Source organism: Sciurus vulgaris, assembly GCF_902686455.1.
Source record: "Sciurus vulgaris genome assembly, chromosome: 13".
NCBI lineage: Eukaryota > Metazoa > Chordata > Mammalia > Rodentia > Sciuridae > Sciurus > Sciurus vulgaris.
In genome coordinates, this window is record NC_136474.1 from 11387768 (window position 1) to 11412343 (window position 24576).

The 24576-nt window shown below is 38.7% G+C and overlaps 1 long non-coding RNA gene across 1 annotated transcript in view; it reads right to left on the reverse strand.

Annotated features, from left to right (window-relative positions):
• Nucleotides 1-24576, reverse strand: part of LOC306643021 — a 657668-nt gene that overhangs the window by 222072 nt on the left and 411020 nt on the right. The gene's annotated exons all lie outside the window — the stretch shown is intronic.

Here is a 24576-nt window from a genome sequence, read left to right on the forward strand (position 1 = left end):
GGATTTCCAATTCTCCCAGCACCATTTGTTGAAGAGGCTATCTTTTCTCCATTGCATATTTTTGGCCCCTTTGTCTAGTATGAGAAAATTGTATTTATTTGGGTTTGTGTCCGTGTCCTCTATTCTGTACCATTGATCTACCTTTCTATTTTGGTACCAATACCGTGCCGTTTTTGTTACTATTGCTTTGTAGTAGAGTTGAAGATCTGGTATTGCAATACCCCCTGTTTCACTCTTCCTGCTAAGGATTGCTTTAGCTATTCTGGGTTTCTTATTCTTCCAGATGAATTTCATAATTGCCTGCTCTATTTCTGTAAGGTACGTCATTGGGATTTTAATTGGAATTGCATTGAATTTGTATAGCACTTTAGGTAGTATGGCCATTTTGACAATATTAATTCTTCCTATCCAAGAACATGGAAGATCTTTCCATCTTCTAAGGTGTTCTTTAATTTCTTTCTTTAGTGTTGTATAGTTCTCATTGTAGAGGTCTTTCACCTCTTTTGTGAGATTGATTCCCAAGTATTTTATTTTTTTCGAGGCTATTGTGAATGGGGTAGTTTTCCTAATTTCTCTTTCTGAAGATTCATCACTTATGTATAAAAATGCGTTGGATTTATGGGCATTGATCTTGTAACCTGCTACTTTACTGAAATCACTTATGAGTTCTAAGAGTTTTCTGGTGGAATTTCCAGGTTCCTCTAAATATATAATCATGTCATCAGCGAACAGGGATAGTTTGAGTTCTTCTTTTCCAATTCGTATCCCTTTAATTTCTTTGGTTTGTCTAATTGCTCTGGCCAGAGTCTCAAGAACGATGTTGAATAGAAGTGGTGAAAGAGGGCATCCCTGCCTTGTTCCAGTTTTTAGGGGGAATGCTTTCAGTTTTTCACCATTTAGAATGATATTAGCCATGGGCTTAGCATAAATGGCCTTTACAATATTAAGGAATGTTCCCACTATCCCTATTTTTTCTAGTGTTTTGAGCATGAAGGGGTGCTGTATTTTATCAAATGCTTTTTCTGCATCTATTGAAATAATCATGTGATTCTTGACTTTAAGTCTATTAATATGGTGAATTACGTTTATTGATTTCCTGATGTTGAACCAACCTTGCATCCCTGGGATGAAACCCACTTGATCATGGTGCACTATCTTTTTAATATGTTTTTGTATGCGATTTGCTAAAATTTTGTTGAGAATTTTTGCGTCGATGTTCATTAAGGATATTGGTCTGAAATTTTCTTTCCTTGATGAGTCTCTGTCTGGTTTAGGTATCAGTGTGATATTGGCTTCATAGAATGAGTTTGGGAGGGTTCCCTCCTCTTCTATTTTATGGAATACTTTGAGAAGTATTGGAATGAGCTCTTCCTTAAAGGTTTTGTAGAACTCGGCTGAGAACCCATCTGGTCCCGGACTTTTCTTTGTTGGTAGGCTTTTGATGACTTCTTCTATTTCAGTACTTGAAATTGGTCTATTTAAATTGTTTATGTCCTCCTCATTCAGTTTAGGCAATTCATATGTCTCTAGAAACCTGTTGATGTCTTCGAAATTTTCTATTTTGTTGGAGTATAGATTTTCAAAATAGCTTCTAATTATGTTTTGTATTTCCATCCTGTCTGTAGTGATATTTCCTTGTTCATTCCGAATTTTAGTGATTTGGGTTTTCTCTCGTCTTCTCTTTGTTAGTGTGGCTAAAGGTTTATCAATTTTGTTTATTTTTTCGAAGAACCAACTATTTATTTTGTCAATTTTTTGTATTGTTTCTTTTGTTTCAATTTCATTGATTTCAGCTCTGAGTTTAACTATTTCCTGTCTTCTACTACTTTTGGTGCTGTTCTGTTCTTCTTTTTCTAAGGCTTTGAGCTGTAGTGTTAGGTTGTTTATTTGTTGAGTTTTACTTCTTTTATTAAATGCGCTCCATGAAATAAATTTCCCTCTAAGTACTGCTTTCATAGTGTCCCAGAGGTTTTGATATGATGTTTCTTTGTTCTCATTTACCTCTAAGAATTTTTTAATTTCCTTCCTAATATCTTCTGTTATCCATTCATCATATAATAGCATATTGTTTAATCTCCAGATGTTGGAATAGTTTCTGTGTTTTACTCTTTCATTTATTTCTAACTTCAATCCATTATGATCTGATAGAATACATGCTAGTGTCTCTATCTTCTTGTATTTGCTAACATTAGCTTTGTGGCATAATATATGGTCTATTTTAGAGAAGGATCCATGTGCTGCTGAGAAGAAAGTGTATTCACTCTTGGTTGGATGGAATATTCTATAAATGTCCGTTAAGTCTAAATTATTGATTGTGTTGTTGAGATCTATGGTTTCTTTGCTCAATTTTTGTCTGGAAGATCTGTCCAGTGGTGAGAGCGGCGTGTTAAAATCACCTAGTATTATTGTGTTGTGGTCTATTTGGTTTCTGAAATTGAGAAGGATTTGTTTGACATACATAGATGAGCCACTGTTTGGGGCATAGATGTTTATGATTGTTATATCTTGCTGATTTATGCTTCCCTTAAGCAGTATGAAATGACCTTCTTTATCCCTTCTGACTAACTTTGGCTTGAAGTCCACATTATCGGAAATGAGGATGGATACTCCAGCTTTTTTGCTGAGTCCATGTGCATGGTATGTTTTTCCCCATCCTTTCACCTTTAATCTATGGGTATCTTTTTCTATGAGGTGAGTCTCTTGCAGGCAACATATTGTTGGATCTTTCTTTTTAATCCAGTCTGTCAGTCTGTGTCTTTTGATTGATGAATTCAGGCCATTAACGTTCAGGGTTATTATAGAGAAATGATTTGGTTTCCCGGTCATTTGGTTCATTTTTAAAATTTTGTTTATTTATTTGTTTGACACAACTTGTTTCCTCCTTTATTTGACAATTCCTTTAGGATAATTCCTCCCTTTGCTGATTTGCTTCTTTGTTTTTCATCTCTTCCTCATGGAATATTTTGTTGAGAATGTTCTGTAATGCTGGCTTTCTTTTTGTAAATTCTTTTAGCTTTTGTTTATCATGGAAGGATTTTATTTCATCGTCAAATTTGAAGGTAAGTTTTGCTGGGTATAAGATTCTTGGTTGGCATCCATTTTCTTTCAGGGCTTGAAAAATGTTGTTCCAGGACCTTCTAGCTTTTAGGGTCTGGATTGAAAAATCTGCTGATATGCGTATTGGTTTCCCCCTAATGTAATTTGGTTCTTTTCTCTCACAGCCTTTAGAATTCTGTCTTTATTTTGTATGTTAGGTATTTTCATTATAATGTGCCTTGGTGTGGGTCTGTTGTAATTTTGTGTATTTGGAGTCCTGTAAGCCTCTTGAACTTGATTTTCCATTTCATTCTTCAGATTTGGGAAATTTTCTGATATTATTTCATTGAATAGGTTGTTCATTCCTTTGGCTTGTTTCTCTAGGCCTTCCTCAATCCCAATAATTCTTATATTTGGCCTTTTCATGATATCCCATAGTTCTTGTAGATTCTGTTCATGATTTCTTACCATCTTCTCTGTTTGTTCAGCTTTGTTTTCAAGGTTAAATATTTTGTCTTCAATGTCTGAGGTTCTGTCTTCCAGGTGTTCTATCCTATTGGATATGCTTTCTATGGAGTTCTTAATTTGGTTTATTGTTTCCTTCATGTCAAGGATTTCTGTTTGGTTTTTTTTCAATATCTCTAACTCTTTATTGAAATGATCTTTTGCTTCCTGTATTTGCTCTTTTAACTGTCGATTGGTGCGATCAATCAATGCTTGCATTTGCTCTTTCATCTCATCATTCAATGCTTGCATTTGCTCTTTCATCTCCTCGTTTGCTTCTCTGATCATTTTAATTATGTACATTCTGAACTCCTTTTCTGTCATTTCTTCTGCCATGCTGTCATTGGGTTTTATTGATGTAACATCTAGATTTGTTTGCAGCATTTTCTTTCCTTGTTTTCTCATGTTGTTCAGATATCAGTGGACCGCTGAGATATTGCAGATTTCCTCTGTTGATTTACAATTACCCTGAAGATTTCTATATATATATCCCCTCTTAGCCTTCAGTAGGCTGAAGTCTTGGAGGAGGTTGATAATGCGGTGCTCCACAAGGAAGCTGCCTCTCTAGGAGTGGTGGCCTTCAGGTGGGGTATATTCCCTGCTAGTGGGCAGAGGTGCCTCCACTTGTTGACCAATGGTCATCCAAAGGGGACCTAGGCTGTGGGCTGAGGCAAGGCCTGTTTGGGCCTGAGTCTCTGGTTTTACCGTCCTTGTGGGAAACCTCACCCAGCAGGGAAGACTCACCCGGTGGGGAGGTCTCGCTGGTCAGTTTCCTCCTAGAGGTTCCCCTCAATTTACAGCTACTGCCTGGGCTGGGCTGCCTTCCTCTGCAAAGTTTCCAGGGGCCCGGCCCTACCTCCTGGGCCTGGGAGCCTCACCCTTCGCAGATGAATCTCCTTAGGCTGCCCCTCCTCAGAGAATTTGCCCACAGGCCTGGAACCTTCGCTCCGCCCTAAGCCTGTCTCTGTGCGGCTCTTCCACCCAGAAGCCTCCTAGATCCTGGGACCCTGCTCTGCACCTAATCGCCTGGCTGCGTGGCCCCTCCTCTGAGCAGCCACCTGTGGCCCCGAACAATCGCTCTGAGTCCCAGAGACCCGCCACAGGCCTCTTCCTCCAGACAGCCGCCCAGTATGCCGGTGCGGTCACTAGGAGTCGAAGAAACTCACTTCGTGCCTCCTCCTCCCACCAACCACCCGTAGCCCGGGGCAATCAATCACTCCGAGTCGAAGTGACCCTCCCCGTTCCTCCTCCTTCTCCAGATAACCCCCCGGGTGTTCAGGAGCAGTCCCTCTGAGTGGCTCTGAGTCCACGTGACCCGCTGCACGGGTCCTCTGGGCACCACCCGGAGCTCTGGTGTGGCCCCTCAAGACCAAGCGTCCCACCACGCTTCTCCTCCAGGCAGCCCCCCTGTGTTCAGGAGCTGTCACTTTAAGACCAAACAACTCACCACTCGCCTTCTCCTCTGAGCAGCCGCCTGGAGCGCTAATGCAGTCACTGCGAGTCCAAAGGACCCGCCGCGCTCCTTCTCCTCCTTCTCCTACTCCTCCGGGCAGGCCCCGGGGTTCAGAAGTGGTCCGGGTCCAAACAGCTCGCCACGCAGCCCCTTCTCTGGCAACCGCCTGTAGTTCCCGTATAGTCACCCGAATCCAAGCAGCTGCTCCTCTTCCTCCTTGTCCTCAGGGCAGGCCCCGGGGTTCAGAAGCGTCGTTCTGAATCCAAACAGCTCGCCGCGCGGCTTCTCCTCTGGCAACCGCCTGCAGCTCTGGCGCAGTCTCTCCGAATCCAAGTGGCCACGCTCCTCTCCTCCTCCTCAGGGCAGGCCCCGGTGTCCTGAGTCCACACAGTTCTCCCCGCCACTCCTCCCCCGGGCAGCCGCCGGAGCCCCAGTGGCTGCTCCGAGTCCCAGCGCTGTGCCGAGCGGCCTCCTCTATGGCGCTCCAGCGGGGGGAGGGGCGTCTCGCCGGCAGTTCTACTTCACAAAGTTTCCTGCGTTCCGGGACCCCCGTCCCATCCGGGATGCCCCCCCAGGGGGTGAGAGTCACCCGGCTGCTTTGAGTTGGTCCCAAGCGTCTCAATATCTCCTCTCTTGAATCCTGAGTTCTGGAGCAACATGAAATGCAGCCACCCTCTAGGCCTCCATCTTGAAAACCAACCTCAGTGTCTATATTAAGGGGAACAAAATGACTGAGGAAGTAGGCAGCATGCCAAAAAGTGACCAATCAGAGGCAGATAAACTCCACTGAACCTTATGCCTATTTTGACCTACAAAGACTCTGGACAGCAGGGGCCAGGTGCAATTTTCTCCAGTTCTCCACCCTGACCTGTACCCCAGGGAGCCAAATTCCAATAATGCTTGCTTCCACCACTTTCTGTCTGCTTTTGTCTGGCCACCTCGAGCTTACATTTGGTGCCGAAACCCGTGAGGGTTTTCAGGCTTCCCTCCATTGGGGTTGAGGTCCATACCCTCCCTCAGACAAACCAGGAGATTTTGTGCCATTCTGCTCCATCCCATTTCTCTTTATTCAGCAACAAATGGGGTAGGTTCCCTGGGGTTTCTGTTTCTCATTCCAATCTTTACTCCCAAATAAGCACAAGGTCTGTCCATTTTGTGTGCCACAGATCTCCCACCCATCCTGTTTGGGCTCTGGTAGCTGTGGAGATGTCCTGTCCTCCAGTTAGCCCCCTATTTATTCCATTCCAGACCCCCAAAAGTCGAAAGGCATTTTGGCTTTTGGCCCATCCACCATTTTTCAGGATTACACAGGCTAAAATTGGGATGACTTTTTCTGCTTCTATGCATCCATATGGGTAAAATTGGATGGCTAATGGGAAACATTGGGAGCCCCCAGGACCCCAAAACTCCTTTGGGTTGTCTCTACTGTAATTTTCCTAAACTAGCACTTGCCCAAGACTTATGCCATGAATGGCTCATTTTTTATTTGACCGTGGCCTGACCTCAGTATATTCTAGATAAATGCTCAAAATGGCCACCAAAGGGCACTCAGGACCATTTTCAAGCTTTGTTTCTGGAATTTGGCACTCACTCTGCCCTTTCTTCTACCTGTTCCACCACCCAAATTCTCACCAGGGCTGTTCCCCAAACCCTCCCTCTCCATATTCTGGCCAGACTTCCCCCTCCTCTTCTTCTCCTCCTGCAAACCCATCCCCCTCCTCCTGGCTGAAAACTCACTCCTTCCTCTTGCAGATGCAGCTCCTCATCATCTTCCTCCCCAGAGCCCTCCCACCTCCCCTCCTTCTCCTCCTTCAGAACATCCCTCTACCCACTCCATTCCCTCCTCCCCTATTAACATGCACACAGGATCTCATCAGACCCCACCACCACTGCCTAACCCAAAGCTTGTTTGTCCCCTCTGGGAGGTTTGGGAGGTGGCTGGTGCAGAGGGCATTGTGCAAGTTCACGTTCCATTCTCACTCCAGGATCTTTCCCAGATTGAGAAACATTTAGGATCTTTCTCTGCTGACGACTCTACATATATTAAGGAATTTTGATATCTTTTCCAGACTTATGATCTCACCTGGCATGTATTTATTATTCACTCACCCCAGACTAAGGACCCTGTATCTATCACACTCCACACGATCATGCTGCCTAGGCCCACCTAATGGACATAACTCTCCCCACAGGTGCAGAAAGAGCTTTTGACCAAAACACCAACAGAGTAATAATTAACAGCTGTGCCATTTTTCAAAGACTCTTGTTTTTTCCTTAAATTTGATATTTTCTGAGCTCATAACATTGATATTTTTTGATCAGTTCTATTTTTATTCAATTTGAGTTTTTGAACATGTGTTACATTGCAATGGAAATCTCACCTATAAAAACTAAAGGCTTTTGTTTTTGTGTTATATGTATATTGTGTTGTCTACTTTGTGTCCAAAAATCATGTACATAATATCATGACTTACCTCACAATTCTCCAGGAGGTCAAGTTTAAAATGTTAATTGATATTAATCAGTTGTTTCTAGAACTTTTCTCCAACATAAAAGAGACCACAAATACTGTTCAATATACCTATCTGATAGCTTGGTTTTTATAGTAAAATAAGGATTTGACATGGCTGGGGTTACTCAAATGTGCTTGTTGGAGACATCTGATTAATAGGGTGTTGCTACTGGCCTTCTTGCACAACCAACCAGACCTTCCTACAGACTTGTGGTATATCTCCCCAAGCAGCTTGATTCTACCATTTACATGGGTGGCTACCTTGTCTGGGCACTGGCAGAAGCAGCTGAATTAACTAAGGAAGCTCTAAAACTCACCCTACTCCAACCAATAACTGTGTTTTCCACCCATGGACTACAGGATCTCTTAAGGCATAAATCCCTTCCACCTCTGAGCTCATCACAGATTCAAGAATTTCATCTCAAAAAAAAAATAAAAAAGAATTTCATCTCCTTTTTATAGAAAATCCCCCTACTCTCTGTTCTTCTTCTCTCAACCCTGCCACACTTCTCCCACTGTCCCCTCCTCCCTCCCTGTCAGCCATTCCTGTCCATAGGTGCTGGAGGCTCCACATACACCTGGTGAAGGCCTCTTTGATTACCCACTCCCCTCACTTAACCTAACCATTTTTGTAGAAGGCAATTCTGTGCTGGGTTCCGATGGACACCATAAACCGCTTACACAGTAGTCACCACTGCCTCAGTTCTGGAAGCCAGTTGCCGTCCAGAAGGGACCAGGTCCCAAAAACCCAAACTCTTTGCTCTGATTAGGGCCCTAATTCTATCCAAAGGTAATCAGGTTAACATCTACACAAATTCCAAATATGCCTTCTTGATTGCTCACTCACATTTGGCTATTTGGAAGGAGAACGGATTTCTCACTACATAGGGGGTCACCAGATAGGAAAGAAGAACGGAGGGTTCTAAGTATGGAAATATATACAGTAGAAGGGAAAAGAATGTTTCTGGCTAAGAAAGTCTTTGATAAAATACATGAAGGTTTAAGTAAGTGCTAAGAAAGTCTTGAGCGTAAGTAAAGGGCAAAATTCAACAAGTTTCCATGTAACTAAGATGGTTAGATGTACATGAGACAATCAGTTAAAGCTATTTAAAGTTTTCCCTAAGGTCAAATACTAATGTACTGATATAAACCAAAGTTTAATCTATATGTTAAAATGACAAGGGTTCTTTTAAAAACACTAATTTACATTTGACATTGAGTCTGTTAAGTTTTATTCTTTAGAAACTTCTTAAAAATGATATCTAAGAGGCAAAGATCAACTTCAGAACTAGAACACTTTACTTAAGATATGTGAAAAGCCCCACTTTACCTGCAGTAGGGCTCTGCCTCCCACCCTGCTGCATGTCAGAATGGCACCAAAGTAAGCCAGAATTTAACTCATTTAAAGTTGTGTTCAAAAGTTTGATGTTTGTTATAAAGATTACTGTGATCTCAAACAGGGGATATAACAAATTACTGAGCCAAAATTCAAGATCGCTATTGCACAAACTGAATATTTTACTTTTGGTGATTCCATTTTGTATTTTCCTTGTAAAGTCCATAACTGTTGCCTGATTAATTTTTTGCAGAAACACTGCTTCAAGAGCAAACAATATAAATTAACTTGAAATAGTAAGCCATCGCTGATAGGATAGATAATATAGACCCCAATTAGATAAAAGGGGTGAATAACTGTAAAATCATAGACAGTGAAGTTTAAAGCCCAATACTCTTACTTTATGACGGGTGAGACTAACTTGCTGGATGTTTACAATCAAACTTAGAGATTGAGATTAAATACAGAGGCCAAGAAAAAACAGTATTTGATCCTTGCCCTTAGAGTCAGTCTGAATCCAGGCAACAAGAGAACTTCTCTAAGGAGCTTTGCAACTCTGGGACACACAAGCTCCTGATCAGGGAGATTGATGAGACCACTGGAGGATGAAAAGCCAAGCAGTGCACCTGCTGTAGAGGAGGGTCATGAAAACGAGAGACTTACCTGATGCTTCCAAGGGAAGCCACCTCATTGAGGAGAAACTGCCTAATGAATGGCCCTTAAAGGAGCTAAGAAGCTGCTCTTAAGTTCCCTACAAGTGACCCCTGTGGGAACTCAGCTGACTCTTAACAGACAGGAACAGGTCCATTTGACCAGTTTGGTCTTAAACACCTAGCAAAACAGTTAAACCAAAATATAGCCATTCTTGGGCATTTAAAAGAAATAATAGTTAAATGCAAAATAAGATGTACACTTGTGTTAACCCCCTAGAATAAACAGACTGGAAGCTACAAGAGAGATTCTTAGGCAGGTGTACCTGATAACTATCAAGAGAAACTGGCAGAGTCAGGAATTTTTAATCAGTTTAAGGCCTACAGATCCTCCTCAGTGACACAGGTAGGCTTAATCTAAGTTTGCTCATATGATGATCTAGCCCTGAGTCACAGAAGTATAGGGATCTCTACTGAACACAGGTTTAGTGGGACTCGGTTATGCAGTCGCTGCCACCCAAAAGTTAGAACAGCAACTCCAAGAGGCGGTAGAGGCATCTGCTGCCTCCCTGGCATCCTTACAGAGACAAATAACATCTATTGCTCAAGTTTCCTTACAGCACTAGATCTTCTGACAGTGGACAAAGGGGGAATAAGTCTGTTCTTAAGAGAAGAATGCTGCTACTACATCAATGAAACTGGATGATCAGGAACGTCGAAACTCTCAGGCATCTGAGTGAAAGACTGAAGCAACAATGATCAAATGACCGCCGGCCAGGAATGCTGAACTCTACTCTTACTCCCCTCTTTGTGATAAGATTTCTGCTAATGGTTGCTCCCTGTCTTCTCAGGCTTGCCCATAATGGCATGAGTGAGGTTGCCAGGGTGAAATACAACCAGATGCTCCTACACTCTTTATAGCCACCTTCCCACCGACCTACAACCCAAACATATTTGTCCCCCTTGATGCCCCCTAATGTGCAGGAAGTTCAGGATGTTAGGTCAGAATTTGAGTGGCTATATAAGGGGGAACAAAATGACTGAGGAAAGAGGCAGCACATCAAAGAGTGACCAATCAAACAAGGGCAAATATACTCCTCTGACCCTTACATCCACCTATCACTCAGCAGGACCCCCTGCCTATTCCAGCCTATAAAGACTCTGGGAAGCCTGGGCCATGTGTGATTTTCTCCAGTTCTCCCCACTGACCTATACCCCAGGGCCTGGGAATTTGGCCCGAGAGCCAAATTCCAATAAAACTTGCTTCAGCCTCTTTCTGTCTACTCTTTTCTGGCCACCAGCCCTGCCCTCGAGCTTACAGTAGCTTGGTTTTCATAGATTATTTTAGTTTTTTCTTGTTTTGGAAAATCTTTTTCTCTGCTTTGGTTCTGAACAATAACTTTGATGCAGATAACAATGAAGTTTGGCAGGATTAATGTAGGACAGATGAGACTGGATACCAGAGGAATTAGCAGAAAGCAAGTTTATTGACTGCAGCTGGTCCAGAGGGGGCTTTCACCTAAAACAAATTCCCCTCTGAATGCCAACTCTAGAAATACATTGAACTTTATATTTATATGGTGCTGGTTGGGGGGTGCTTAGAGGTGTGTACTTTTTCAGGAGTCTACTTAAAAGCAATTTTTTCTTTGAGTTCTCAGAAGGCATTTATTGTTCCATTTCTTAGAACTGTCAGAGATTTTACAGATTATACCATAAAAGCAGAGGATATCCATTAATCCATGGTTGAGTTTTAGCAAGACAGAGCAGAGCAACAGGAAATAGGACATCTAATTTGAGCCCTTTTACAGAGATCTCTGCTGACATTTTGTTAATATGAACAATTGTGGTGAGGTTCTCTGGAGTAGCTTAATTAATATGCATTGGTGGAGGATGGGATGTCACCACAGTATTTCTTTTCAGTGCTTGAAATACATTATTGCAAGTTCTGTTGACCTTTAGGGTTATCCAGATGCATTGCCATTTATTAATGACTTGGTGCTTCTCTTTTGAATTTGTAAAAATCTTCCTTTGCTCTTAATTTTGGCATTTTGACCAAAATATGATATGAATAGGTTCTCTTTTGGTCATGTCTATTTGACTTTTTAAATGCTCTCTGTGCCTGAATGTCCATCTTTTTCCCACAATTAAGGAACTTTTTCTTGTGTAATTTCACCAAACAAATTTTCTTTGTCATTAGTCTGTATATGCACTCCTTCCTTCAAGAAATTAGTCTTTGGTTGGTCTTTTTTAAAATTATCCTAGAACTCTTGTATGTTGTTTTTAAAGTCTCGCCTTTATACTACTTTATGAAAACTCTACTTCGTCCACATTGTCTTCAGGTCTTAACATTCTTCCTGCTGCCTGATGCAGTATATTGGTAATACTTCCCATTTGGACTTTGATTTGAGTTAATAAACTTATCATTTGCAAATTTTCTGCTTGGTTTTTTTTTCAGAATCTCCTTTTTATAATGTTCTTTCAAAACCTGTATTGCCTTCATTAATTTATTTCTTAGTCTTTGAGTTTCTTAATTATTTTCACAATAAATTGTGTAAATTCTTTGTCCAACATATTCTCCACATCTATGTATGTAGATTAAGTTATTAGGGAATTAAACACTTTGGGTAGTGTCTTAGTGCCTGGCTTTCTCACATTTCCTGTTTTCAATATGCAAAGTTTTGTGCCTATCTTCAAATATATTTCTCTTCCCCACTTAGATGTGGGTTATTTTGTTGAGGAGATTTCTCTTTGGATATGCCGTAAACAGAGATTACATTTCATTTTCAAAGTCCAACTCATTGACAAAACTGCTGGGACCAGTAATCCAAAACACTTTAGGAGAAAAAAATAACCACCAGTTATAGCAACAACTTAGAAGCAAAGCACATGTTGATTTATAACCAAAATAAAAACATTTTACAATGATCTCTACAACTCCAGTAACCAGTGAAGAAGAGGTGTAGCACTTACAAAATTTAGGCAGTAGTAGTTCTAAAATTAATACCAAAATGTATAGAAAAAAGCTGATTAGATGGAAAAAGGGAAAATGAAGACAGAAAAATAAAAAATAAAAATGGGGCAAATGCAAATGAAAAAGAAGAAAACAATACAAAGAGAAAACAATAAAACAAAAGATTATGTAAATAAGAGAAAAAAACAAATGATGAAGGAAAACCATAAAAAGCCACTTAAAAATACAATGCCGAGAAAATATACGATTTTTCTAGCTGATATAATTCAAATGTTGACAGTTCCTTCCACAAATTCTTGTTTTAGAATTCACCATGTTGTGGGTTTTCTGGGGATAAACTAGAGTTGTAGTTATTCTTGATTCTAGCCCAAACAGGTCAATACTGTTTGTAAAGTCTTAAATGTTCTATACTTTCATCCTTGCCTATTAGGAAGTGTTACAGGACCATTTTCATGTGAAGAGGTTAATCATCCACAGTATTGGTTTTTGTGTCACTGGGGATGGAAATCTGGGTATAGTAGAAGCTGTCAAAAAAAAAAAATTCTCACATATGGGGGTCTGTGGGTCAGTCTGTACCAAAAATCCCAATTTAAGACTACTTTCAATGAGCTCAGGGTTATGCAAGGTTCCAACTCTCTGTAGGGTTTGCTCCTACTCTCTCTAAGCATGATAGAAGTAGACTTCATGTAGGATCCTTGCTTGGTTGTGGGAAATGCAGGATACAAGCTTTTCACAAGACCTTTCCAAGCACTCCAAGAATATTCTTCCTCACAAAACCACACACAACTGATATTCCTTCCTGTTACTAATCTCAAAAACCCATTTTAAAAGGAAAGTGTCCTCACTTTCCTTCATTTTACAAGGTAGCCAACCAGCACACCATACTTTCTGTTGACCACAGTTTTCAACACTACCCTGTTAATCTGGACAAAAAGGGTGAACACTGACAATTCCAGTAAAGAGAGGCAGCCACTGTGTCTTGGTGATTAAAAAAAAGTGGAGATTCTGATCTCTCAAAGACAGATTACCATCAATGGAACCTTTCTAAAGGGGAACCACTTCAGTGAATCACCAGGGAATTGGCTATAATTGCTTCAGTTATAGAAGTGGGGTTCTTCCTTCAAATGCCTCTGAACATAGTGAGATGGCCAGACCTGGGAGATCTCCTCACTACTGTGGAGATTCTAGAAGCAAGTTTTCCATCAGAACCAATCCTGAAATTCACTGTCACATAGTTTCTCCAGGCACAATTAAATGAAACTCACCTCAGTTTCTTTCCCTTGATGGACCATGTAACCAGGACTGTAGCTTTGCAGAGCTCCCTGCAGATTTTTATCTCAGTTTCTATCCTAGATAGAGTCTGACTTGTGTTGTGGGTGCCTCCTGACCTACTGAATTTATGTCATTGTTAGGTCTTAGAAATAAAATAAAGACCAGGCTTTATTTTCAGGTTTCTGATCTCCCATGAAGAAAGTCTAGAAAAAGGATTCCAAGTGAAGAAGTCTCCTGGATAGGCACTCATGATTCTGCTGAGAAGAATCTGCAGTGCACCTCTTTTCCCTTGACGTCTCAGGCAGAATCCAGCTTCTCCTTTGTTGAAACTCTTTAATGGAATTCAATGTTACGCCTTTCTTGAGATTATAGAGGCTGTGGGCCTACCAGAGAGGACCTTTCACTTAGCCAGTTACCCCTTGACACGGCTGCATTTAAATTCTTTAATCAACTCTTTATTACTTTAAAAAATATATTTCTTGGTTTTATCTGCTCATTGGTTCTTTGTAATCACACTTCAGTGTTTGCCTCTTACCTCATTGTGCAGACAAACACTAGTTTCTTTGACTCAAATTCAGTTTTCAGTCAGTAACAACTGTATGCCTCTATGTATATGCTTTTTGACCTTGGTATAATTGTAATTTTATCTTGCATGGAAACTGATGCATACTCCATCCTCATATATTGGTAAAATAAAGAGGATTTTTTAAAAAGCAACTTTATAATTTTTATAAACTAGTTATCCTATCAGTAAAAGTTTTACCAAAAGATACTTATATTTCTGTAATCCCTTATTTACCAAAATGAAGCAGTGGAACAGGGCTTATTTTCTACTTCATGTGACATCATTCAATCTCTATAACAAAATCTTATTTCAAAATTAAGCTTGTAATTAGAATGCTTTAAATGTTTAATGATGTGTAGAAAGTGTATGTGTGTGTGTGTAAAGTTACATATATTATATCACATGTTAGAAGCTCCTCTTATTTTTAGTGGTAAGTGATGAGTAGGGTGAGGTATAATGAAGTTACTTCCTGTGGAACTATGCACGTCAATTAGTGTTCTGTTGGAAAATATTTTTCTATTTTCTTTCTATCCTGATTTTATAGAGTTAGTAGGCAAATTAATATAATATATGACTGATTATCTGGGAATATATGACAATCTGATATAAAATGTTTCAATTTTAAATGTGTACTTCTCTAGTTTTTAAGTCTAATTTTTTTCAAATCTAAAATTAGGTGTTTGCTTTGAATAGCGATTAGGAAATCTTCATGCAACTCGTTATTGATAATAGTTTCATGAAACTATCTTTCAGATTGTTTCTCAGAATGGTGTTCCTGGCAATGAACATCAAAGAGCAAAGCATGGTGTAAATGGACATATAGAAGGTAAGAACAACTCATTATAAAATCATTGACTATAATGTTTGTTTAAAACTTGAGCACTAGTATTTTTAATAGTTGAAGAAATGAAAATAAAGAGAAAGATTGAAATGGTATATATGTATGTATGTATATGTATATATATATATATATATATATATATATATATGTATATATATGTGGGGGGGCCTATCTCCCACTTCCTGCAACAGTAAATGTAGTCTAAAGTAATATGATCTGAAAATAAAAAGGGTAGGATATATTGTGGAATGATCAGCAAAATCATGGCCTGATAAAACATCCCAGGAAAGATTATGAATTTTAATGCACCTACAATTTGGGGAACAAATAAGGAGAATTTCAAATAGGTAAATTAAGTGGCCCAGCATGGTGGTACATGCCTATGTTCCCAGCAGCTCTGGAGACTGAGACCAGAGGATTTGGGTTCAGAGCCAGCTTCAGTAATTTAATGAGGCCTAAGAAATTCAGCAAGGCCTTGTCTCTAAATAAAACTTTAAAAGGGCAGGGAATGTGGCTCAGTAGTTAAACATATTTGGGGTCATTCCCAAGTACCAACAAAAACAGAAACAAGATAACAAAACAAAAACAAACATCAAATAGGCAAGTTAAGTTAGAGGAATAGAAGTGTAAACATACACAAGAAGAACTCTCAAACTTTAGTGAATCATTTATTTGGAACCATGTACAAACTATAGATTCTGACCCAGAAAGTCTTTGCTTCTACACTCTAATACATTCAAAGATGTTTCCAATGCTCCTGATTCACAGATCACATTCTGAGTTTCAAGCAAATGAACTGGTCTTTAGGAAACCTAAATGAAGAGCCATTGTGTCTTAGTTCAGGGCATGAGCAGATCAAGTGAAAGCATAGTTCTTACTTTCATTCTGAGTATGTATTTTGGCAAAGGGGAAGGATAAAATGAAGAAGACATAGAAATTATATTTTAAGATAAAGTTGCTGAATTGGGAAGAAAAAGTATTGGAAATAATCTAAAGAATGTAAAATAAAAAGAATCAAGACTACAGATCTAGAGGCTGCTTTTAAAAATCAAAGGGTAGGGAAAAGAAGAAGCAACAAAAGAAATTAGATAGGTAATTTTCAAGATAATGATGAGGAAAGTGAGAAAATTCATTTCATTTGGTTTCAGAATATTTGCATTCAAACCAAAGGTGAGACTATTACTGGACCAGACAGATTGTAAGCAGGGGAAATGGGTAGAATTGGGGCAATCTGCTGCTATTTATTTCTTTTCTCCATAACTGTCAAATATAGGGAAGTACATGCCATCAAAGTCAGTAGTTCAGATGAGAAACAGCATTTCAGAAGCACAGGACATGTTAAAAGATAGCTAATTTTTCCTTTTTTGAAACCATGGCTTTTGGCATGATAGGAATGCACTCTATTACTGAGCTACATCTTCATATATAGATAGCTAATTTTCTGATAGGATAGGTATTTCATGAAAATCCTAAAAATCTAACAAAATATACCAAGACAGGCTCATTTTGTAAATAGGAGACTCTATAGGATTATTATTTAAATACCAAAAGTCTTATTTTATGAATATATGCCAAAGAATTTGAAATATAAAAGGTTATTCTTATCTGACAATTGACATTTTTAGTTCACTTTGGATAACCACATTTTAATATTTTATGATTTTTACACATTATTTATTAGATGTGGTTCCTATGACATCTCATGTGAGTGAATCAAGAGACTTTAAATTAGATAAACCAGAGGATACAATTAAAGAAGATACACCCGTGTCTGGCAAGGGTAAGAAAAAATGGAATATTTTAATAAGTATATATGTATGCTGTTAAGTTCAGAGAATTTTCTTCAATGGGAATGAATTATACTTTCCACTGGACCATGATGTAGGATTATTAAAATGGAGAACAAATGGAGTAACAATATGCTTAGCTGTAATAAAGTTGATTAAATAATTCTGAGAGTCTACATTAAACAAACACACGGTTAAGAGTTTTTCTTTATTTTATATATTTTTGCCCTAAAGATCCAGCTTTGCTCCTCTGATTGGACCTCCTCATTCCCTTAATCCCTCTACCTTTAATTGGCATATAAGCATTGTCTATTTTATTCATGTTAATTGGAAATATAATCTCACTTTTGTAAACTTAACTTCATGTTTAAATGAACCAATATTTGATATTTTTTCCAGAATATTTAAGTCATTTTGATGTACTGAACAAAACACAGCAAACAAACACAGTAATCCAAAAGCTAAAGTATCCTTTATCACAGCTAACTCATGTAATTTGGCTCAGTGTTGATTCAGGAGGGTGAATGTATGGGTGGGTTTATTATATTCATGTTTTGTGCATTTTATATCTCTTTTTTTTTCAGGGTTTCAGAATTTTGCTCATTCTCTCATAATGGTAATTAAACTTCAATATTTATATTTTATTATTAACTGCATATTATATAAAATGTACAACATGTACTTAATATCTTCTTTCCAAACCCATACAGCCTCTCATTGACAGAAGATATTTTGTTCCAAAGAAAAAAGTAAGGAAGAAAAGAGCAAGCATATTCAAAGAAGGTGAATTTTGCCATACAAGTTCTCTAGAAAAAACTATATTTAAATATTTGAAGTGCTAGAATATTTTCCCAAGTAGTGGGAGGATTTGATGCAAAAATATGCTGGCATCTATATTGGTCATGCAAGCTTAAAAGTAGATCTTTAAATACATACCAAAATGATTGCTAAAAAAAATTTGTCTCAGACATTTCCACAATCAGAATCCTTATACCTTTTAGGTGAATTGTGAGGCTGTGTTTTCCCCCAGATTTAAAAAAAAAAATGCTTATTTTATAGCTGGACAGTAATTTCCAATTCTTGGGAGATGGACATAAAAATGTTTGTTTGAACCTAGGCAATAAGGACAGACTGCAAAACAAGAACCCATTTAAAATTTAATTTCAGTTTTAGTATGATAACTACCATATTGTATTGAACCTCTGTTGTATATAATGCACCAGTTTATTATGTGATTGTAATCACTCATGTAATTAATTATGTCTGTAATAAGTCATGCAATGAATTATCATGTAATTTATATTTTATCCATTTCCTGTAAAAATAATAGAGTGTTTGTAGGAAATTACTATTTTGTGGAGATTTTGTTTTCCCAGCAAGACTAAATTTAAAATTACTTACAGAAAACATTGTGTATATTCCCTTTTCATGTTTTCTTTGCTTGATGTTTATTTGTTTATTTTTGTTTACTTTTCAATGGTGGGAAATGAATACAGATAATTTCACAAACTAAGCAGTCACTCTACCACAACACTTTTCCCACAGACTATGCTGATTCATTGGAGGGTTTGGTAAATTCAAGATTCAAGAAATTGCCTACCATGTATCTAAATGAGTTCCCTTTATATAGGAAAATGTGAAACAGAAATACAACATGGTAAAGTGAAACAATTTAAACAGTTGCTGTTAGAATTGACATTTTATTTGAAAGCTTCTGTAACAGTCCAGAGTCCAATATTCCATGGACTCAGCTTTGTCCTTTGTTTATTGAATGAAATTTTATTCTACAGTGGTCACTGAAAATGATATATCTATATTTCCTGGAACAGTCCCTTCATTCTGGCCTGTTTCCCTCTAATTTGCATTTCTGCCTTATTATTCATCTCTGTACATTCCTATGCTTTTCATACTTTTCAAATACTTTCCCCAGTATTTGGAGTCATCTAACTACAATGCAGATGTGACTGCGAACCTCTCTTTAGAACATGAAAGGACAAGCTTTTTAAATTACCTAGAAATAGCTCAAAATATGAGATTTGCCTACCTCTTTATCCTTTCTCATGTCTTCACTGTTCTCAAGCATTACTCCTCACCAGTTCCTATATTTTGAGACAATTACTGACCCATTTAATACTTGTCTCTGTGTCCAGCTACAGCCTTTCAAGCTCTCAGTACTTGGTGCTTTCTGGCTGGTAACCTCCCTCCATAAGTCTCTACTGTGTCTTATCTCCAGGAAAGGCACTATCCCTAGCACCTTTTATTTTGCTATTCTCATTTGCAAGAAGCTGAATTGATTATGGGTGCTGTGAAAGAGGTCCCTCAAGTCCAGGAGCCAATGGACTAGTAAGGGGAACAAATAATTTACTGGACAACTGGTAGATATCCAGTGAAACAGTTGCTGGGATGTTGAGGTGACCATGTTATGGGGCACAATTTAAGAACAGACCGATTACCACTGAGAAGTCCAAATTTGAGAGTCTTTATTAAGCCGGCCAGCTGACTGTCTCACACAATGCCCCAAAAAATGGCTTTTGGGAGAACAGCCCTAACCACAGGGCTGTAGAGGTTCTTATACCAAAAATCACATCAATCATAAGTGTCTGTTGCTATGATTCAAAATTACAAACTTCATGAGATCATCAACAGAGGGGGAAGTGGGTCAAAATGACCCTTACCTAGGTACAAACTAAAGAATGGTTACTAATATCCACACAATCACTGTTCACATGGTACATTGTTTAGGAGCAATAGGGATCAAAAGAGAGCAATTTTTCTTTACATAGGAATTGTGATTCTGTACTGAGGATGGGCACAGAGGCGGGGTGTTCCCATGGGAGAAGCTTATTTCCTACATAACATGGAGTCTCAGAGCAAAATGGAGTCTGTTTTGTCAGTTCCCTTAGAGTCTGGCCTATAACATTCTCTTGGAGCCAGTTCTGTCAGCCCATCACAACCCCAGGGAAAGAAAAGGCTCTTTACGACAGGAGATCCAGAACCATGTAAGACTGAACAACCAGAAGAACACGTTTTTCTGATAAATGTGAATGCTAATAAAAAGTTATGATGAAAAGAAGAGGAAATTCCCACATTTATATAGTAGATTTAAAATTTACTCCTGACAATTTTTAATTCATCTTGAGTGCATATACCTTGGAGGTATTTTTGTGTGTTGAACTTGGTGATGTGTAGTGCCTTGCCAGGTCACCTGTGGAAGTTTCGTATCACTAAATGCATTCCCAAAAGTAGTTAATGTTTACTGCATACTGTGAGTCAGCTCTTAAACCCAGTAATTTGGAAGGATGAGACAGGAACATGGGATGTGTCAGACCAGTTGCAACACTTCATAGAAACCCAGTCTCCAAAGCAAAAATAGGTTCTTGAGTACAACTCAGTAACAGAGTGCTTACTGAGGGCTGCAAAGACATATGGGGTTAAATCACCAGAAGTATACCTCCAAAATAAAACAGAGAGGCAAGTAATTACCTAAAACAGGCTTATAATTACTTTATATTTTCAAAAAAACTGTCACTCTTTCTAAATTTTCCAAGTATTTTAAATAAATCATACACATTTTTCAGCTGAATCACTTTGGGACCTATCTGAAGAGGATGAGCAAAATGATTGTGGAACCAAGACTAACCAGCCACAGGTGCGTACATACATACTATTAAATTCTTGATTTCCTCCTGTTTACCTTGTTTTAAGAAATTAAATAAGGCCAAATTAAATTGTCATCCATAATACTGTTTTGAAATCCAAAGATGAAAATTTAATATTTAGAATGTGACTGGTTATGGACTTGAAAATAGCATTACAATTTATGGTAACATATAGTAAACATTATCCTTATGATGGAGGAAGAAATTTATCTGAATATTGTTTGTGATTCCATTATTCTAACCTACTTAAATGATGAGAAATTTAAAATTAATTGGATTGATGAATAGCCATTTGAAAAAATGAACATAGATAATGTCATTTATGGTAAATGATGGTCATTCCGGGTGACTCAGCTTTAGTTACATGACAAGCATAAAGACTTTCATACTGCCTAGACACCAGTGTCTATGCCAATGCAAGTAATAGCCTCCACAAGATATCCTAATAGGGAGATGGAAATATTCCAAAATTTGATGATCGCTTTTGGAACCAGCAAGAACTGTCTAGTTTTTTTTTTTCCTTTCCATGCAGTAAATCAGTCAATATTATTAAACATCTTTGTCCAACTTAATTAGTGAGAGATTAAAAAAATGTGATTGAATGCTGTTATTTGAGAGTTAAGGAATTTGAGGTGTTCCGTGCCTTAAATTCTCATGCTGTCTGTGGTAGTAAGACTGAGGTGCTGAATGCATTTGCATGGATTACTCTTCCAAGCATATGTGTAAGTACTTTAGAGCAAGCTTTCTCTTTGTGGTGTTCCCTGGGCAAAGGTGATGTCTCAATATCCAATACCCAACTTAAAATGACCAAGGTGCCAGGTTCACCAGGACAATTCTCTACCAGGGTAGAGAATAAACTACAGTAAGAATCACAATTAAAAGCCAAACATATATCACCTATTAGGAAAATGCTTGTTTAAACTGAACTCCCTTAAATTCAGAAAGTGAAGAGTTGATATAAGAAATGACAATGTACACCTGGCTGAATAAACAGGCATTTGTATTAACCAAATTATTAGGATGCAGTTCAAACAGGAAGGAGAATGAAACTGATATGATTAAACTTCGATTGAGGGAGAAATAAGAAGAAAAAGTAATAAAAATGAGAAAGTATTATATTTGAAGTGTGAAGAAAAGGTGATACAGGTGAAAAATACAAGAAAGTACCAGAAACCTTAGAAAATGGGAAGAAACACGAAGGAAGAAATAGTGAGGAAACCCCATACACAATAACTGACACAAAAGCCAAGAGCAACAGGAAAAGCTAAAAATTTCTCTTCACTAATGGAATTGAAATTGGGAAATTTCTGCCCAGGACCCCTTAATTATGGAAACCAATACCATGATGGGATTTCTGGGAGGCAACCGTAGCCCAGCTCTTTTCTTATCTGCCCCAGCCGCAACATGCCTAACATGGTAGTGGAGTGTACAAGCGGAGCTTTCCTCATTTATGCCCAGGGATGTTTTCCAGTGCAGGCAAAAACCCACTCTCAGTCACTTTTATTTTTTGTTCATTTGTTTATTTTATTTCTCAGGGATGGGGTCTGATAAAGGCTCTCAACCTTTGAACTGGGGGAGTAGATGCAGACCCTGATTCTGGCTTCCTGCTTCAGCGATCTCAGGGGTGTGCAAGATTGCAAGTGTCTGAAGATTTCCTAGGGCTCTCTTTGAGCCTGGGAGATGGGAATCTTTCTGCAGAACCTGTGTTTTTTCTAAAAATGCAAGAAGCTACTTTTCACAACATCTTGCCCCAGCACTTGTGAACCTTTCTGCCTCTTGAATTCTAACACAAATCTTCTCCCTCACTGCCACACGTTTCGAAACACCTGTTTGAAATGTGCAGTGCCCCATTTGCCCTCTATTGTATAAATGGTCCAGTTGGCACAGCACACCCCTTGCTGACGTGTTTCTAGCACATTCCCTTCAGTCTCCATCATAGGCCCACAGTGTCAGGTTGGACAGCCACCATGCTGTGAGGACAGCTTGCAGCTGTGCCTTGGGGAGACAAGATGTGCAGTGGTTTCTGTGTCTCACTCAGACCCTTCTTAAAGGGACTTGATCACAGGGCTCCACTGTATTCCAGAAAGTGCTTACAACCACCTCTGTGTTATAAGTGGGAGCAAATAATCCAAAATGTATTGATCATGTTGGATTGACCATGCCTGGGATCTCTGCTCATATGTATGGTGCTGCTTGCCAGCAGTTTTCTACCAGACACATCCTTGGCATTCATAAAATAGAACTGGAAACACCACATCAAAAGAAATGTGATCTGCGTTTTTCTAGTCCTCTGGTAGACTGCAAGACATGCTGTAGCTGCCCAGAGCCCTCAGCATCTCTATTTCTCATTTTCTCTCTCGGACCAGCATGTAGAGTTTGATGGTGTGCTTCCAGATGCACTGAATTTGTAACACTGTAAAGTATTGGAAAGATTTTTTTTAAATGGTGGAATTTCTGATCTTCTATGAGAAATGCTTAGAAAATTGACCCTGAGTAAACAAGGCTTCTGTCCAATCCCTGTGATGCTGCTGGCAAGATTTTGCAATACCTCCATCCTTCCTGTGGTCTGGTTCTATAACGTGCATATTGTAAACTGCACTGCCACAAACACTGGTGTTGACCTGTGTCAGTAGTATGCTGATTTTAGTTCTTTGTGATAAATTTCAGGGTGTAGTATGGCGTGGTGTTTAGGTGCCTACATTCCAAGTTTTCTTGATAAACCTCCACACTGCTTTCCAGAGTGATATTTCTAATTTTCAGCCTCACAAACAATGTGTGAGGGTAAGTGTATCTCTACTTCCATGCTCCATTAAGTGATAGGGTTGGTCAACTTCTCCTCCTCAGCTCACTAGAGGGGAGCTTCCTTTTTTCTATCCAAGGCAATTTCCCCCAACACTGCAGCAGGATATTTCTCCTGTGAATTCATTCAGTATTCTAAAAGACAAAATTCTGGTTGTTATTTGGTCTCAGGCTCTCTATTCGTGTCTCTCCAAGTATATGCCCACAGACCCTCTTTTTCAGCTGGAACTGACACAGTTCAGTATGTCTCAGGCTCTGAAAAATTGTCAGGAAGTGCTATATGATTTTCTGATGCCATGTCTCTTCACTGGTCTACTTTTGAATTCCCTTTCAGTGCAAACATACTGATTACACAACTTGTATGTGCTGTAATGAAAAGCTAAAATACAGAAACATTCTTTCATCCTACACTGAGAGTTTAGTAAACTAGATTTCCTCTCAGCAAGACTTTTGCTGAAAGAGCTTCAGATTCTGTAAGACTGTGGTGACCTAAGTGAGGCAAGTCCAACAGGGCTTCATTTTCACTCAACATGGCGTAATGCAAACTCTCTATTCACACCAAGTCTCATAGCTTCAGACTAAAGACTTTTCTCAAGTGCTTAAATGTGTAATGCAGTACAATATTATGTATATATCTTAAGACTAAGATATATACATAATATTATGTATATATTTGATGCATTTTTGTGCTTGCGGGGAATGTGAGATAGTGTAGGTTACACTGAATTTATTTCCCTTAGAGTGTGTACATTTCTGTTATTGTGTTGTCTTTGAATACTTTTCCTATGTCCTTCATCCTGGTTTTATCAAATCAATAGCTATATGAAGATATGAGGTCAGATATACCTGGATAGCATATGCCAGTTTCTCTTTAGGGAATTTTTTTTGTTCCATCTCTCTTTTCCAAATTTTAATTGATTGATTCCAAAAGTATAAATTTCATTGATGACTAAAGAGTGATTATTATTTTTTTTGCAAATCTATTTTTTAATAAAACAACAATGTATAAACCTAAATAAACATTTCTCCCTCAAAGTTGTTATATCCTTAGTTTGAAACAAAAGTCTCCACTGTTGAGAGAGTACTTGGAACTCCTCTTTGGGAAAGAGCCTTAAAAGGCAGTTTATGAGCCACATTAGAAACTATCCTTTCAAATGCTGGGCTGTTTGGAAACAGAAAATCCACACTCAG